Source organism: Lingula anatina, chromosome 2 (assembly GCF_051362555.1).
Source record: "Lingula anatina isolate TDL-2025a chromosome 2, LinAna3.0, whole genome shotgun sequence".
NCBI classification, from domain to species: Eukaryota; Metazoa; Brachiopoda; class Lingulata; order Lingulida; family Lingulidae; genus Lingula; species Lingula anatina.
Genome location: NC_141768.1, coordinates 33609490 through 33626956, shown reverse-complemented (window position 1 = coordinate 33626956; position 17467 = coordinate 33609490). Strand labels below are relative to the sequence as shown.

At 34.4% G+C, this 17467-nt stretch overlaps 1 protein-coding gene and 1 long non-coding RNA gene across 2 annotated transcripts in view; one reads left to right on the top strand and one right to left on the bottom strand.

The window, feature by feature from the left end:
* LOC106162098 (uncharacterized) overlaps nucleotides 1-17467 on the top strand; it is a 189048-nt gene that overhangs the window by 141489 nt on the left and 30092 nt on the right. The window lies entirely within an intron of this gene.
* On the bottom strand, nucleotides 1046-16829 carry LOC147763625 (uncharacterized). The gene is made up of 2 exons (XR_015333297.1): nucleotides 16129-16829; nucleotides 1046-1441 (listed from the first exon to the last, which is right to left on the bottom strand). It is a non-coding gene; the product is annotated as an uncharacterized LOC147763625 (long non-coding RNA).

The following is a 17467-nucleotide window of genomic DNA, read 5'->3' as shown; positions in this document are numbered from 1 at the left end:
GCATATATGCAACACTGATAACACATTTCAAGGAACCAATAGGCCTGCGGCACTGGTGTGACAAACTGGTTTTTGACAATCACATATTAGACACCGATTAAGTTATAGCACTAGTAGTGGGCTCTTATAGTCAGTGCCTAGGTGAATGAAAAATAAAGGAACTCCACACAACGGAGATGACCACATCTCTATTCTATACTAGTTGCAAATGGTGAAGAAAACAGCAACTGTTCACCTTATCTTAACAAAAGCATTCATTGTGACCTTCATGTTATATTATGCTATATTTCTAGATGTGAATGAGAGTATGTGTGCAAGTACGTATGTGCATGAAAGCCCAAAAAAAGATACACATGTAATTATTAGTAGAAGGCAAGAGAAACACACAAATATGGATATATATATACAGTAGTATATGGACAAACAACGGACACTTCTATATAAGCTGTCGTTATCCCCTTAATGTATGTTGACAGCACCTCTTCTCCTTTAAAGTAGTTTTTGATACTTGTCTAAAAAGTAACTGTGAGTTATATAAAGATCGGTAGTTTAAATTGCAGGAGTGTTCCAAAGCCGTCCAGATATTTTAACTAAAATTACATCCAAGAACTTAAAAAAATCCCTAGAAAAGCAATAAACAAATGGCACATAGATATTGGGGAAATTTTAGACGAAGAGAAATGGCATTTGATATTTAGATCAGTTTCCCTTACGAAAATTTCCTATAGGATTTCCTATAAGATTTCCTATAGGATCCTATAAGATTTCCTATAGGATATCCTATAGAATCCTATAGGAATTCCTATAGGAAATTGTCCCTTTTTCCTATAGGATCCTATAGGAAATCTTATAGGATCCTATAGGAAATCTTATAGGATCCTATAGGAAATCCTATAGGAATTCTTATAGGATCCTATAGGAAATCTTATAGGAACCTATAGAAATTCATATTAACTGCTTTGAATATTTTTACAGCTTTTTATATATTGTTGGATCTTTGGCAAAATTGGTAATAGGCACTGGTCCCTCAAAACAAAAGAGAATATCATGTTTACATTCTTTATTCAATATGTATAAATGTATGTACGTATTCCACAGTATGGTATGCAACCCGCTTACTAGAGAATTGTTTTATAGATTTTTGCAAATTTAATGGTGTTGCTACTGCTTTTTAATTATAAGTTCTATAAGTTATCACAAGTATCCAATATGTCTTGTCAAGCTGTGGCGTCACTGTCTTTTTCTTGTGTGAGTTCGAACTCCTGCCAGAATGAGTGGCTAAAACCTCCCTTGGCCAGACCGTGTCCATTGTCAACATACTGCTTTAGTCACTTAATAATTGAAGAAGTTCAGACAAAAGTCTTTTGCACATTGTTCAACTTTACTGTGATGGCCTTCTTAACCTCCGTCTGAGTTGTGTTGAACCATTTGCGGATGTATTCTGAAAGATAGACATTGTGAATTTCAATTAAAGACAGTCTCAGCGCGTTAAACCCTTAAAATAGCACGAAAATGAATTTTCCTGGAAATCTCACCAATTTTCCCATCATGACCAAGGTATATCCTATCCAAAACCGTTCAGAAAATGAAGCTACCTAATACCGTTTTTAAGTTCCATTAAATAATAAAAGACGACTCGTCTTAAATACTCAGCTACCACCTCACAGTACGGCTTCAGAACGCGCAATTTCTCGCTAAGTCTCGCGGTTTACTATGAATGAAGTACTACGGCTGAGACCCGGATGTTACTATTTGGCGCCAAAACAGCAAACGTGGCTCAGACGCGCGTCAAGTCTGCAGAGGAGAGCGACAAAAGGGGACAAAAGAAAATAGCCACTCCAGTTCGAAAGATACGAAAGAAAATTAGAGACAGACGAAGAAGCACTCAGACTGTGTATGTTGGGAGGGAGGTGGGGTGGTGGAGGACACTTAAAGCTGAGTTAGAACTAACATACGAGGCAATGGCGAAACTACTCCTCGACACGTGAGTATGCGCTTCACAGGTCTCAAGTGTATCTGATTATCATATTATCCTGTTCACAATAAATGACAATATTTGTGCTCATACAAAGTTGGTTACGTGTATAAGAGCGTTTTGGGCTTTACGTTTTCTGTTTTTGATCGGTACATGTACCGAAAAGATGGACAGGCGGCACTTACATGTCTGACAAGTTTCGCTGTGTAGTCATGACGTCTGTCTCATTCTGACTGAAGCCTGCTGTGATTGGTCGTAAGCGTGGGAAAATCGAGGTCGTGACCTTGAGCCGGAAGTACTGCTGGCTGTGCTCCGAAATCATGATAAATAGTTTTCGTTTTCTAATTCTTTATTCTAGTTGTCTTAACAGGACTTTTGTGACTCAGACTTATTAATATAATAATAAACAATCTCACAAAATACAAATCTGATCAAAGTTTTACATAGAACCTGCTTCTATGCATTAATCTAACCCACTGAGACTGTCTTTAATTGTACATGTCTACAAAAATGCAAAATGATGAAGGAAAAATTTTCTAATGAGATCAATAATAATCATTGCACCAATTCTATTTTGAGCAATTCATAGCCTTTATTAGTTAACTGAATTTTTTTTTCAAAGACAAGGTATTAAAGCTGGATAATTTGTAAAAAAAAATATAAAGAACATGAACATATTTCATAGGACCAAGTCCACAGGAACAATCAGAAATTAATTTTAAAATACAGACATTCGCAGTGGAGAAAACTCTACTCTGGTTAAATATGCAATGATTGGGCCATTACAGAGCTGCCAGGGCCAAAAAAGTCCCAAAAACTATAAGAAAACTCATTTCCGAGGGTAAACAGTAATTCCCAAGTTCTCACCAGTATTTGCTTGACCTAAATCATCAGTCCAAACCACAAAAAAGCAATCCCCAAGTTAAAATTTATAGCTTTTGTGTAAGCAAAATGGTCAGATTTTCACAATGCACATTTCATTTCCATTATGTATAGGTTAGCAAAAAATATTTTTAAACAAACTATGGTGTTTACCTCACATTAAGGGTTGAAAAGAAATTAAAGGGAAAGAAAACTTGGCAAATAAACGATGCTGAAGAACGTGTGAGGTAATGAAATTTGCCCAGACAGCCCCTCTAACATGTTAAGTAGCAGTCTCTGTAAGGTTCAGAATAGGGTGGCACATGACCCTCTCAGATTTTGATGAAAATTGGTGTATTTGTTCATTATAGCCCCAAACCAACATAATGGATATTGGTTTGTTTGAATCACCCTCGGTTGCCATGGTAACAGCACTTAAAAATTTTCACCCAAGATGGCGGAATCCAGATTGTAAAATTTCAATTTCAGCTATATTTGAGCTAAAAAAACCATAAATGTGGATAAATAAACATTTTTCATTTTCAGACATTGTTAAATATCATATCCTATTTGAACTAAAAACATATAAATAAATGTTTTTGGTGGCCTTTAAAAATTAGAAAAATAACTTTGAAAATGGGGAATTTTCAAAAATTCCAATTTTTGCTAAAATGCCCAAATTTGCAAATTTCAAATACATTTTTCATAGACTGGCCAAAGCCATCTATTATCACCATACATTACATAAGAAAGTACATGTACTGTCCTTTTATAATCAAAAAAAAAATATTTTCAAACGCATTTTTCAAAAAATTATTCAATTTTTAAAATTCTTAATCCAAGATGGCGGCAACCAAATTGCACATTTTGCATATTTGTGTATATTAAAAATAACAATCATGGTTAAACAAATATTTTATATTTGTATGTTGCTAAATCCCAAATCTTGATTAATTGAAAAACATAAAAAATATTATTTTTTGCTGGCCTTTAAAAATTAAAAAAATAACTTTGAAAATGGGGAATTTTCAAAAATTCAAAATTTTGCTAAAATGCCCAAATTTGCCATTTTCAAATACACTTTTCATAGACTGGCCAAAGCCATCTATTATTGACATACATTACATAAGAAAGTACATATACTGAACTGTTTTAATCAAAAATAATTTTTTTTTTCAAACACATTTTTCAAAAAATTATTCAAATTTTAAAATTCTTAATCCAAGATGGCGGCAATCAAATGGCAAAATGTCCCTATTTCTGCTTTAAACTAAACAAGCATGGATAAAACACACATTTCATTTTAGTATCCTGCTAAATATTATATCTTGATTTAGTCAAATGCATATTACTTAATATTTTAAACAGTCCTAAAAATTTAGAAAAACAACTCTAAAAATGGCAGATTTCCAAAATTTCAAATTTTAGCTAAAATGCCCAAATTTTGGCATTTTTAAATACATTTTTCATAGACTGGCCAAACCCACCTAATATTGTCATACATTATAAGTAAATGTTTTGAGTTAATATTATATAAAAATCTTTTTTCAAACATTAAAAAAAAAAATGCAAATTTTTTAATTCATAATTCAAGATGGCGTCAACCAAATTTTCCATTTTTCGCTATTTCTGCTTTAAAAATGGATTAAAATACAAATTTTGTACTTGTGTCCTGCTAAATAACTTGATTTAGTCAAAAGCACACAGGTAAATATTTTTGTGATCTTTAAAAAAACTTTAAAATGATGAATTTTCACAATGGGACAATGGGTGTTAATCTTTCAAGGTCATACAATAACAGCAATGTGGTGGTATTCTTTTGGTTGACATCCAATAGTTGAGAAATATCTCCTACCAGTCTCAGCTTCAGTTTCAATCTCTTGTGGACTTTCTACCACTGTCCAGGAAAAAAATTCCCTTATTCATAAACTACTATCTATAATCTGCGTGGATTTAGCAGTGCCCACCCCAGATTAGTTAACATTTTTATGTACAGACACAGATGTGTCTGTACATATTGCCATCACCTGCGTCTGTCGTCGCCGATGCCGATGCCGATGCCGATGGCGATGCCGATGCCGTCGCCGTGCACTTTCCTTGTAAACACGATAAGTGGAAGGCAGTTTTACTTTTTGGCTTTATATTTACAGAGCTGATGAATATTCATAAAACGCAGGTCAAGTTCGAAAATCAGCATGATCGGGCCATTATTGTAGAAGTTATGCTGTTTTTTCACTTTTCAGCATATTTTTCACATTTCCTCAGATTCAATTCTTAGGCATGTTAACAGTCTCATTATTAAACTAATAAGATACGTAAAAGTTTTTGTTTGACATTTCCTGCATCTTTACAACATTGTTAGTTGATTTTGTAAAAATGATGGTAAACTTGTTATCGTGTATTGTGTAATAAAGTGTCAAAAATGGAAATAAACTCATATCATTGCAGTTTGTCAGATTCAATCATTCACTATGTTCAGAATCTCAGAATGGAAGAAATTGGACATTTAACACTGCTTTATTGATATTTTTCCCATCTCATCAATTTTCTTAGTTGATCATATAAAAATGGCAGTAAACTGTTAATTTTGTTTTATGTTAAAAATTGTTAAAAATGAAAAAAAAAAAAACATTTCAGAACAGTGCTGTCTTGTTTACATTTTGGCATTATCAAGGTGTGACTTTGAAGTTCCATGGGCCTGAAGACCTTTGCTAGTCACATTTTCTGAATATCCATGATACTAATATTTTATTATTAAAAATTGATGGTCATTATGCTGTTAAACATTATGTAATATTGCATCAAAATTTGAAAAAAACCTATTTTGGGCACTGCTCCCATGATGACCATTTAAGAAAAACCATGTCACTTACTGTTCTCAAACAGTACAGTAAATATATATATAGATGTGTCTGTACATATTGCCATCACCTGCGTCTGTCGTCGCCGTCATTGCCGTCGCCGATGCCGTGCACATTCATTGTAAACACGATAAGTGGAAGGCAGTTTTACTTTTGGGCTTTATATTTACAGAGCTGATGAATATTCATAAAACGCAGGTCAAGTTCGAAAATCAGCATGATCGGGCCATTATTGTAGAAGTTATGCTTTTTTTTCACTTTTCAGCATATATGCAACACTGTAAACACAATTCAAGGAAAACCGATAGGCCTGTTGTCATGAAACTCACAGGAGTAATCTATCACCCCATTCTCATAGATTAGATCGACCTACATTGGATCGACCTAACTCCCTGGGGGTTCACGCTAAATAGCTGTCAGCCGGGCGGACACGAAAGTTAATTACCCCTTAAAGCTTGTAGTAGGCGGGGACGGACACTTAAGGGGGATTATCTGACAGTAATCTAGTGAGACTCCCCGCGGTGATAGATCGATCTAAAAGTTGTGAGAACAGAGCCTATCTTACTAAAACGCAGGTCAAGTTCGAAAATCGGCATGATCGGGCCACTATTTTAGTAGTTATGCTGTTTTTTCATTTTTCAGCATATATGCAACACTGTAAACACAATATAAGAAAAACAGATAGGCCAATTGTCATTAAACTCACAGGAGTGGTCAATCTTACTAAAACGCAGGTTGAGTTCAAAATCAGCATAATCGGGCCATTATTTTAGAAGTTATGCTGTTTTTTCACATTTCCTCAGATTAAATTCTTAGGCATGTTAACAGTCTTATTGTTTTACTAATAAGATACATAAAAGTGTTTGTTTGACATTTCCTGCATCTTTACAACATTGTAAGTTGATTATGTAAAAATGATGATAAACTTGTTATCGTGTATTGTGTAATAAAGTGTCAAAAATGGAAATAAACTCATATCATTGCAGTTTGTGAGATTCAATCATTCACTTTGTTCAGAATCTCAGAATGGAGGAAATTGGACATTTAACACTATTCTATTGATATTTTTCCCATCTCATCAATTTTCTTAGTTGATCATATAAAAATTGCAGTAAACTGTTTATTTTGTTTTATGTTAAAAAATTGTTAAAAATGAAAAAAAAAAAAAAACATTTCAGAACAGTGCTGTCTTTGTTTACATTTTGGCATTTTCAAGTTGTGACTTTGAAGTTCCATGGGCCTGAAGACCTTTGCTAGTCACATTTTCTGAATATCCATGATACTAATATTTTATTATTAAAATTGATGGTCATTATGCTGTTAAACATTATGTAATATTGCATCAAAATTAAAAAAAAAAACTATTTTGGGCACTGCTCCCATGATGACCATTTAAGAAAAACCATGTCACTTACTGTTCTCAAACTTACAGGAAAGAAACATGGGACTAAAATACAGCTTCAGTAGGCAATGCAGTCTGTTTGGTAATTCTTACTGCCAGTTAAACGGTTTCACATATTGGCATTTTCAAAGTGTGACTTCGAAGTTCCACGGGCTTGTTTATTATTGCATCAAAATTGGCAAAATGACCTCTTTTGCATCCTTTTTTCTGTTATTTTGTCTGTACATTTGACAGCTTTGCTGCCTTGTTATTTGATTCTTTTAATTGTATATGAATATATTTTAAACAAGTCACAGTGAATTAAAACATGTTTTTAGTCTTTCTTATTTGAAAGAAAATGAGGCATCTTCTCTACATAGTAGTAAATTATATGAATGTTTATTATGGTGTTCAGCATTTTTGTCACAAACTTAAAATACCAATATAATATATTTTCCCTCATGCTCCTTGCCCTAAGATGTTCATAATTTATTAATTTTGCTAATTTTCTTTTGGTATACAACTTATTTGTAAGAATATGTTTGTAGGTAAAGTCCATTGGTAACCAGCTACACTGTTAGAAGTTGTGATATCAAAGCAAAGCAGTTATCAATGTTAAGGGTGCCTCAACATGATAGTATTTGATGCATTTTGTCCCGAGAATCATGCATGATCATACATTTTGACGAGTCCAACATCTGCCTCAGCACTGAGGACTAATTTGGCATGTTACAATCAGGTAGAAAGTATCATTATGATAATTTCCCCTATTTAAGTTACTATTTACAATTTTTAATGTAAAGAGTAAAGTTAGGTCACCTGCTAGTTTTCAGTAAAGAAATATGAGAAAAATTTATGGATAACACAGACTTTATGATATCAAAACTGTGGGAGCATTATTCTAAGCAGGACTTGATTAGGTGAGTCTTTAATACAAATACCATGATTATCAAGGCTTATACAGTAATGCTAACTTGTTTTCTCATTTAGTATTTTTTGTGACTGAAAATCTAATGTACTGCTATATCTTTCCGAGAAAAACTGAGCTGCAAGACTGGTTTGTCAAATAAAGTGCAATAGCACAGACCATATCACTCCCATTCTGAAAGGATAAAACTGGCTGCTTGTATTTGTATTATTTTTAAGGCGATACATACACAAGGACCATTATATTTATCTGATCCTATCTGTTTTAACTGACCAAGGTGGTCCACACATTTTAATACTGAGAATGACCTTATTTTAGAACAGTCTATTTTAGAGAAGGGGTGCCTCAAAAGTTATGGAGATCGGGCTTTTATAATCTATGCCTCCAAATTATGGATCGCCTTACCAAATTTTATTAGAAAAGCAGACGACTTTGACAGTTTTAAATCCCTTCTTAAAACTCACATTTTTAAATCTGTCTATATCTCTTAGGTATATATATATATAATGTTTTTAGTAGTGTTAATTTTAAATGGTTTCCAATTGTTTCAGAATTAAATATTGTAGTGATTTTTTTATGATTTTAGTTATATTATTGTAAGGTGCCTTGAGGTAGCACGTAAGGCACCATCTAAGAATATTATTATTATTATTGACAGATATCTTTTACATGTCTATTTTATTTTACAATTTTTTTTTATTTAGAATCCTGGTTGTGAAGAACTAGAAGTCTCTTCAACTTGTATGAGTACCAATTTCTACTGTATATATTAAAGGGTTTGCTTCATGCCTTCAGAATGGCCTGGACGGAACATATTCTTCAGAAAACATGCCCAACTAACGATATCTTAATCCAAATACACAAATTAAAAGCTCATTTTGTAAATTTTTGGCTTTAAAAAACGTCCTATTTGCTCGGCCTGGGAGTTAATGAGCTACGTGGTCACGTGGTCCAATGACGACAATTGAGCCACTGGAGAACAGAGCGTGCTTAGCTGTCAAACTGAGCTGCATTGTCTACCTGTAAGATGACTTCTCTGGCTTCTGATAAAAGTTTATACTCATTCAAATCTCTTACCCGAGGGGTCTAAATCCTCGTGAAGCTGTGTAAAACCATTTCCCGTCTAGTTATTTCTTTAACAAGCATTTCATTATGGTTATCCCAAGTTGTATAAAACACTGCATTTGAATGAGTTAAGGGAAATGTTGATTATTGCATATGAGGTCCATGTTGTTTGTGAAATTTAATTTATTTTATTAAACCGCTGACACTCCGTCTTGCATACTTTTATTAAACTGAGGTAAACAATCCCCGTTACCTTGACAAGTCCTATCTTAATCATCCATCTAACTGGAACTTCCTTTACCTCTTAATTAGAGGGTTGAATGGCATTCAATTTGTCTTGCTTGTATCGAACGCACTCTCTATCTAAGCTTTACTCCAGTTATCTCAGGTAAAAATCTACCTGTGTGTTAGTTACAAAGCGCAGCTCCCGTAGACCTGGGGGTACTAGATAAAATCTGAACACCAGGTTTATCGAGGAGCTAGAGAAAGAAAGGAATAATTTTTCCTGCACAACTTCATAGGAATTTTAACACGGACTTGATCCAGCTTAGACCTCCAAACTAACAGGGTGACATGGGCAATTTTCACAAACAAATCATAAAACTATATTTCAGTTAACCGCCTTTAAAATAAATATACCGTTCTGGGTAAATTAAAATAGTTATTAAATCGCAAGAATATTTTTGACTTAAATGATGATTTTATTATTAATGGAAATTAAGCTACTATATGAGGTACATTTGCTGTGATTATATACGCTGTCGTTCATGTTTTGCGTAAGTCTACATTTTGCTGTATGTGCTTGTAATCTTTTTAAATATGTGCGTACAATTTTTGCAGGTCTGGTTACCCCCCTGTTATGTGATGAAAGTATTAATTTGGCAATTAGTTCCTTAGCTTATTTGAATAGAATTGCAGTGTAAAATTTTCAACAAGATGTTGGCGAAATAGCCCATTACTCTTTGTAGGTATTTCCCCCGTCAAAGTTTGTCTAAAATTATCTTTCAATCTTTACTCTTTCAAAGACAGTATAAAGTTACCTGACATATTTTCGTGTAAACTTAATGACAAGCCAAGTGTCTCCAGTTCATTCCGTACTCAATTTTACCCAAGCAAATTTTTTTCTTGAGTAGATCTTTATAGCACGGTGTTATAAGCTTACAAATTTGCAAAAAAAAAATTGCGTACTGACGCAGAATTTGCGTTTCAAGTTATAAAATGATCAATCTTTTAAATTATTTAATATTTCAGATGAAATAATCTTCAGAAACAAATCCTCAAAGCATAAACGAATTAGGATAACGAACCATTTTATTATAGCAGTTCCCATTTTTTCTTTAATATAACGCTCTTTTTCCTGTTTTTCCTCAACACGTTTTCTTCCACGGAAGCTTCAAGATACCCTGAGAGCAATTTCTTTTATTAATGTTCGCGACCGTGTTTGAACTTAATTGTTTAAGTATTGATATTTAACGTCATTTACAAATACCAATAAAATAACCCCATGAAATAAATGAGATATATTGAAAAATATGAAAGCCCACCAAGACGAGTTTCATACCTGTTATTACCTAGCTGGCTTGGGAATTGCAGGTTTGTTGTAAACGAGCTTTTGGTCAACTACAATGCATTTGAAATGCATCAGCAATCAGTAAGTTTGCCAACTGATGACAGTTAATCTGAAAGACTACCAGCTCTTGATATGATCTAAACCACCTGAGGTGACCATGATCTAGAGCATCGCAACTATTGTCACCGAAGTTAGTAAGTAAGTCACGGAAGACCGTCACAGACAAAGAAAGATTGTCAACGAGAGCTGCAATTTTGCTGAATCCCACGGCAACACACCGAGGCATAACGAAAATTCCTCAACTCCGTTCAACACAACTTTCCTTAACTTCTCCGTCTGTACAGTATGCACCATGCAGCTCAGTTGAGTCTCATAGACCTTTATCGTGATTGTCGTCACAGTACCACGTGACCCAGATCTGTTGCTTCATTTTTGCATATTGAGGTGAGGTTTACTAAAACGCTTTTTTTTCTACTAATAGATTGTTTTTATAATTTTTAAATGGCGGGGATCGATTAAAACATACCTCTAGTGTATAGATTGAGTGCTGTATCTTCAAATTTCGAGAAATGGATTTTTACATGAACATTGTCCTTTAAGTATTCAAGCAATCTGTTCTGTTATCGACTTCATTCAAGTACCTGAGAGGGCACGACGGGCCTTACAGGGCGCTGTTTTAAATTGGAGGTAGACCATACTCAAGCAGTAAATAGCCGTAAAAAACAAACTCACGTTGAACATCAAAACTTTATTAGAAAACCTGTATCAAAGTTAACACTGACTGTAATTTAGAGTATAGTAACTGACAGTGCTTTACTTATTTGTCGATTATATCGGATATTAACGGCAACTGCACGTGAGGGAGAAGACGAGGTTTTCACAGTGGTACATGTACCTGGTAGTTTTCTTGATATCCGTAGTTAGTAGTGCCGATTATTTACGACCATAAAGTTCTACCAGTCCTTTCTTGTGGGTAATTTATGAAAAATTGCATATCATGCCGTAAATAAATAACTGTGTGCATTCTCCTTCCACATACGAAACCGACGGCAATCAGAGCTCCCGCCATCTTGGATAAAATTAGTTATGTTGTATATAAAAAAAAACGATGTGCGGAAACAAATACTACACACCAGTCAGCATAAAAACAATTCAAGCAATAAATGATCCAGAAAACAAGTGCCATTTATCCAAAAAATATCCATTTCATGAGATAAATAACCTTAATTCAATTTATTTACATCTGAATGAGTTCGTAGTTTAGCAGTCACCGCTACTGCGCATGCGCAGATGGTCTTTTTCGCGTAGTTTTAGCGTTGATTGTTTTTAATGTAATTGTACCACCAGCGTTAGCGCTGGCGGTACACATGGTTTCGGTCCCGTCCGGATCGTTCTGCCGGCTCCGCCGGCTCCGCCGGACGGCTACCGTTACCGCTTCTCCTCCTAGACGGTAAGGGCCCCCGTACCCATCTCATAGATTTAGGTCACCTATAATCTCAACTCGTTCCACGTAAAATTTGGGCTTTGTCGGTATTGGGGTCTGGGTGTGGCACTCATTGCAATGCACCCTTGTCTAAAAATGGCAAAATTAAATGCTAATTATCTACCCTACGGAAGGAGTTATGGGAAAATTTTCTATAGACGACTTTCCAAAAGTCATATGTGTAGATTTCAAATATACCCTTGGATTTGACCTTTGACCTCTACTTCAAGGTCAAATGGGCCAAAATTTTCAAAAAAATGAAATTTTTTACGAAAAAAATTTTTTTTGCCCTGTTATTCAGACACCACACAGACTTAACCAATAATATTATTGGAAAGTGTTACCCTTCAGGTCATCTTTCATCTCTATGAATTTGGGGTCAATCGGTGCATTTTCTAGGGAGTAGCGGCCATAAGATACCGAAACTGAAAACTGTCTCTAATTTGGGAACCGTTAATGCTAGAGACCCATTCTTTTTTGCATTTTGTAGAGCATGTAAAGCCCAACACTGAAAGTGGTCTTGGTTTTTTTGTATTCCATACGGTTTTCGAGTTACGCTGTATCAAAAAGTACATATTGGTGGTAAAAGCAAAATGTGCAGTACGGTAATGAATAATAAATTTTGAACTCTGGAAAAATAAAACATAAGGCTTGGCAAAGCAGACAACTTGTGTTCAAAAATGACATTATTTCATCAAATTTGAACTTCTAAAACTTCAGAGCACCTCCTATTTCAAGAATTTTGACCAAAGTGACATTTTCTTTATTTTAATTAATTTTTTCTGTACGAAATTTAAGGCACATTATGGTAACTCCAAAATTATAACATGTAGTCCCTTATATCTCCAAAACTGGCAGAGATAGGTCCATAGTTACTATTGAAGTTGAATAGGAAGTCATATACTGGCAATCTTACTATGACCTTGAAATTGACCTTTGACCTACTTTTCACCATGAACTGAACTAAATGCAAATTTTTCTTCCCTTTTATCTCCAAAACTGGCAGAGATAGGTCCATAGTTACTATTGAACTTGAATAGGAAGTCATATACTGGCAATCTAAATGTGACCTTAAAATTGACCTTTGACCTACTTTACACCATGAACTGAATTTTGCAAATTTTGCTTTCCTTTTATCTCCAAAACTGGCAGAGATAGGTCCTTAGTTACTATTGAACTTGAATAGGAAGTCATATACTGGCAATCTATATGTGACATTAAAATTGACCTTTGACCTACTTTTCACCATGAACTGAATTTGCAAATTTTGCTTTCCTTTTATCTCCAAAACTGGCTGAGATAGGTCCGTAGTTACTATTGAATTGAATAGGAAGTCATATACTGGCAATCTAAATGTGACCTTAAAATTGACCTTTGACCTACTTTTCACCATAAACTGAACTTTGCAAAATTTGCTTCCTTTTTATCTCCAAAACTGGCAGAGATAGGTCCATAGTTACTATTGAACTTGAATAGGAAGTCATATACTGGCAATCTAAATGTGACCTTAAAATTGACCTTTGACCTACTTTTCACCATGAACTGAATTTTGCAAATTTTGCTTTCCTTTTATCTCCAAAACTGGCTGAGATAGGTCCGTAGTTACTATTGAACTTGAATAGGAAGTCATATACTGGCAATCTAAATGTGACCTTAAAATTGACCTTTGACCTACTTTTCACCATAAACTGAACTTTGCAAATTTTGCTTCCCTTTTATCTCCAAAACTGGCAGAGATAGGTCCATAGTTACTATTGAACTTGAATAGGAAGTCATATACTGGCAATCTAAATGTGACCTTGAAATTGACCTTTGACCTACTTTTCACCATGAACTGAACTTTGCAAACTTTTCTGCCCTTTTATCTCCAAAACTGGTAGAGATAGGTCCATAGTTACTATTGAACTTGAAAAGGAAGTCATATACTGGCAATCTAAATGTGACCTTAAAATTGACCTTTGACCTACTTTACACCATGAACTGAATTTTGCAAATTTTGCTTCCCTTTTATCTCCAAAACTGGCTGAGATAAGTCTATAGTTACTATTGAACTTGAAAAGGAAGTCATATACTGGCAATCTAAATGTGACCTTAAAATTGACCTTTGACCTACTTTACACCATGAACTGAATTTTGCAAATTTTGCTTTCTTTTTATCTCCAAAACTGGCTGAGATAGGTCCGTAGTTACTATTGAACTTGAATAGGAAGTCATATACTGGCATTATAAATGTGACATTAAAATTGACCTTTGTCCTACTTTTCACCATAAACTGAACTTTGCAAATTTTGCTTCCCTTTTATCTCCAAAACTGGCAGAGATAGGTCCATAGTTACTATTGAACTTGAATAGAAAGTCATATACTGGCAATCTAAATGTGACCTTGAAATTGACCTTTGACCTACTTTTCACCATGAACTGAATTTTGCAAATTTTGCTTCCCTTTTATCTCCAAAACTGGCTGAGATAGGTCCATAGTTACTATTGAAGTTGAATAGGAAGTCCTATACTGGCAATCTAAGTGTGACCTTGAAATTGACCTTTGACCTACTTTTTATCATGAACTGAACTCTGCTAATTTCTTTCTCTTTTAACTTCAAACTTGACAGAGATAGGTCCATAGTTACTTTTTAACTTGAATAGGAAGTCATATACTGGCAATTTACTGTGACCTTGAAATTGAGCCTTGACCTACCTTACGAAGAACTTAAATTTGATTGTACCATATATATTTTTTGCAATAGTTAAAAAATTCTTGTTGATTGCATTTTTACAGCTTGTCAAGCACAAAACTGGTGGCTGTGTCCCTTATTTTGTGTATGTGGGGGTCTATACGAATGCGTTTGCTCCAGCTGGTGGTACAATATTTGGAGGCGGTATCGCCTCTCTGATCCTCTAGTTTAAAGGGATAATAACTCTTCGTATGAGATCTATATTTCACAATAAAAACATTTGTGAATAACTCATAGAAATATAATATATTCTGTTTTACCACAAAAACGGCAGTTATAGCTATTATTCTGATATCTGAGCTTGTCTTTAGACCACGTGACCTCCATTGATGGCTATACTCTGTTAAAATCTCTTAAGAGATTTTAACAAAAAAACAAACTTTTCAGAAAAAAACCAGGGACTAACTTTGAATGTAAAAATGGATTCATTAACCATTGGTAAGTATGGGAAAATTGTTGTTTACTCCAGGAAAATTCATTTTTTGGCCGAAACAAAGAGTTATTATCACTTTAACCATTTTGTGTTTTGAAAAAAATTTTATTTCATTTTTTGGTACCTGAATATATGCTGTAAACATCTTGTATAGCCATCTTACATAACTACGTCGGCCATACGAGTTATTTGTCAGTGAATATGGGGTTACCTGAACATTTTATATAGAAAAGCATATGGGAGAAAAATTTCAGGCTTAAATATAAAACGCTCTAAAAAATAAATTATTTTAAATATGCAACTTTTCGGGCTCAATTTATTAGTTTTTAGCATAGTTCTTCACAATAAATTAAAAGAAAACAAAATCTGGGAGGGTCATGTTCCAATGCCCCTATGTTATTTTTCTGATTCTTACAGAGACTGGTACTTAATTGTATGTTATTTATTAGCATGGGTCTTCCTCAGTTATATATCATGATGGTCCCTTGGAGGCAGTTGTGGATAACATTAAATAGATAATTTTTAATAAATCACAAACCAAAAGTTAAATGAAATGTCATTTTTTTTAGATTCAACTGCATTTAAAGAAATATGAACAATTGATCACAGTTTTATAAGAAATAAAGAGACTAAACAATGATTGCATTATGTATCCTTGTTTCTTCATTATAAATTATAACTTGTTTATGTAATATATATATATATATATATATATATATATATATATATATGATGTTTACAATGTACACTACAAATTAGATCAATTAATTATCTCATTTTCAATTTGATTAGATGCCCAAATGATCCAATGCATTACTGTAATACATACTAATACATACCTTCCTCAATCCGATTTTTCTACACTCTGTACCCTTCCACTATGCTCCTGAATTTAAACTGTCTTGATAGCTGTATACTCATTTGCTGCTTGTCTCATATAAACAAAGACTTAGCCAGGATACCACACATCTGATAACACCTAATAGGCGGTTACTGTTACTAGTGTAACAATAGCTACAGGAGTAGTGACCTAATAATAGGTGCCAGGCTAACAAAAGAAATTCACAGTTGTTGAATCTGTGGTTATGGCTGGTGGAGTAGGGCATTCTCTAGCTAACATCAGTTGACTGTTAAGGGACGGATGTACCCAAATATAGCTAAAAATCGTCAATTTTGGTTTTTTATGTCTAATTATTGGTCAAATGTGTATCTAACATTTAACAGAAAATTTTTACATTTTGAACAAAAAATATGTTTTTTTCTGAGGATTCTGATGCTGCACACATCGGCACCGGTGGCCTGGTCTATGCCCCGCCTTCGTTGTCAAGGGCCGTTGGCATGGGTAAACTCGGTGGGCGGACCTCAGCAGCATCAGCCCGACTCGAGAAACAATAGAAGAGGGATGCGTCATACCCCCTTTGTCATAAACAGCGATCGGCAAAGCAGTGCCTATTGTTCCGCTTAAGCTGTTTTGATAGTCGCTCTTGATTGTGATCAGCGCTAAGATGAATCTTTTCCAACACATTGGATTTGCTCGAAATACGCGTTCATCTTTGAATTGCTTGTTGTTACACGCGCTCTTTCGATTTTCTTGTTAACTTTTTGAGATACGCAAAAAAAAAAAAAAAAATGAAAATTCTGTTGCTTGCTACCCGTGACAGCAACCGTCATACTATCGTTAGATTTTAAAAATCTACATGGGCGTAACTAGGCATACGCACGGATGCACTGTGTGTACAATTTTTTTTTTTTTGCCAACCATGATATTATTTTATATAAATTTAGTGTATTTTTCACGGAATATAAAAGAAAATCCTCTGCTTATTAAAGTCACCTGTATGTACAAATCCTTTGTATCAATTGTATAGGCACAATTGTTCTGACCCCCCCTCCCCCCCCGTCTTGCAAATTGAGGTATACAATGTCTGTAACCTTAACAAGTTCTGTCCATCTCAATCGTCCATCTAACTGGAACTTCCTTTACCTCTTAATTGGAGGGTTCAGTGGCCCTCAACTCTTATGTACCTTCTTTCTTGAGAATATCGAACGCATTCTTGCTGGCGATATTTATCTCAGGCAAAAATCTGCCCGAGTGTTATTTTCAAAGAGCAGCTCCCACAACCCTGGGAGCACTAGATAAAATCTGGAAGCCAGGTTTAAGAAGTACATGTAGCTAGA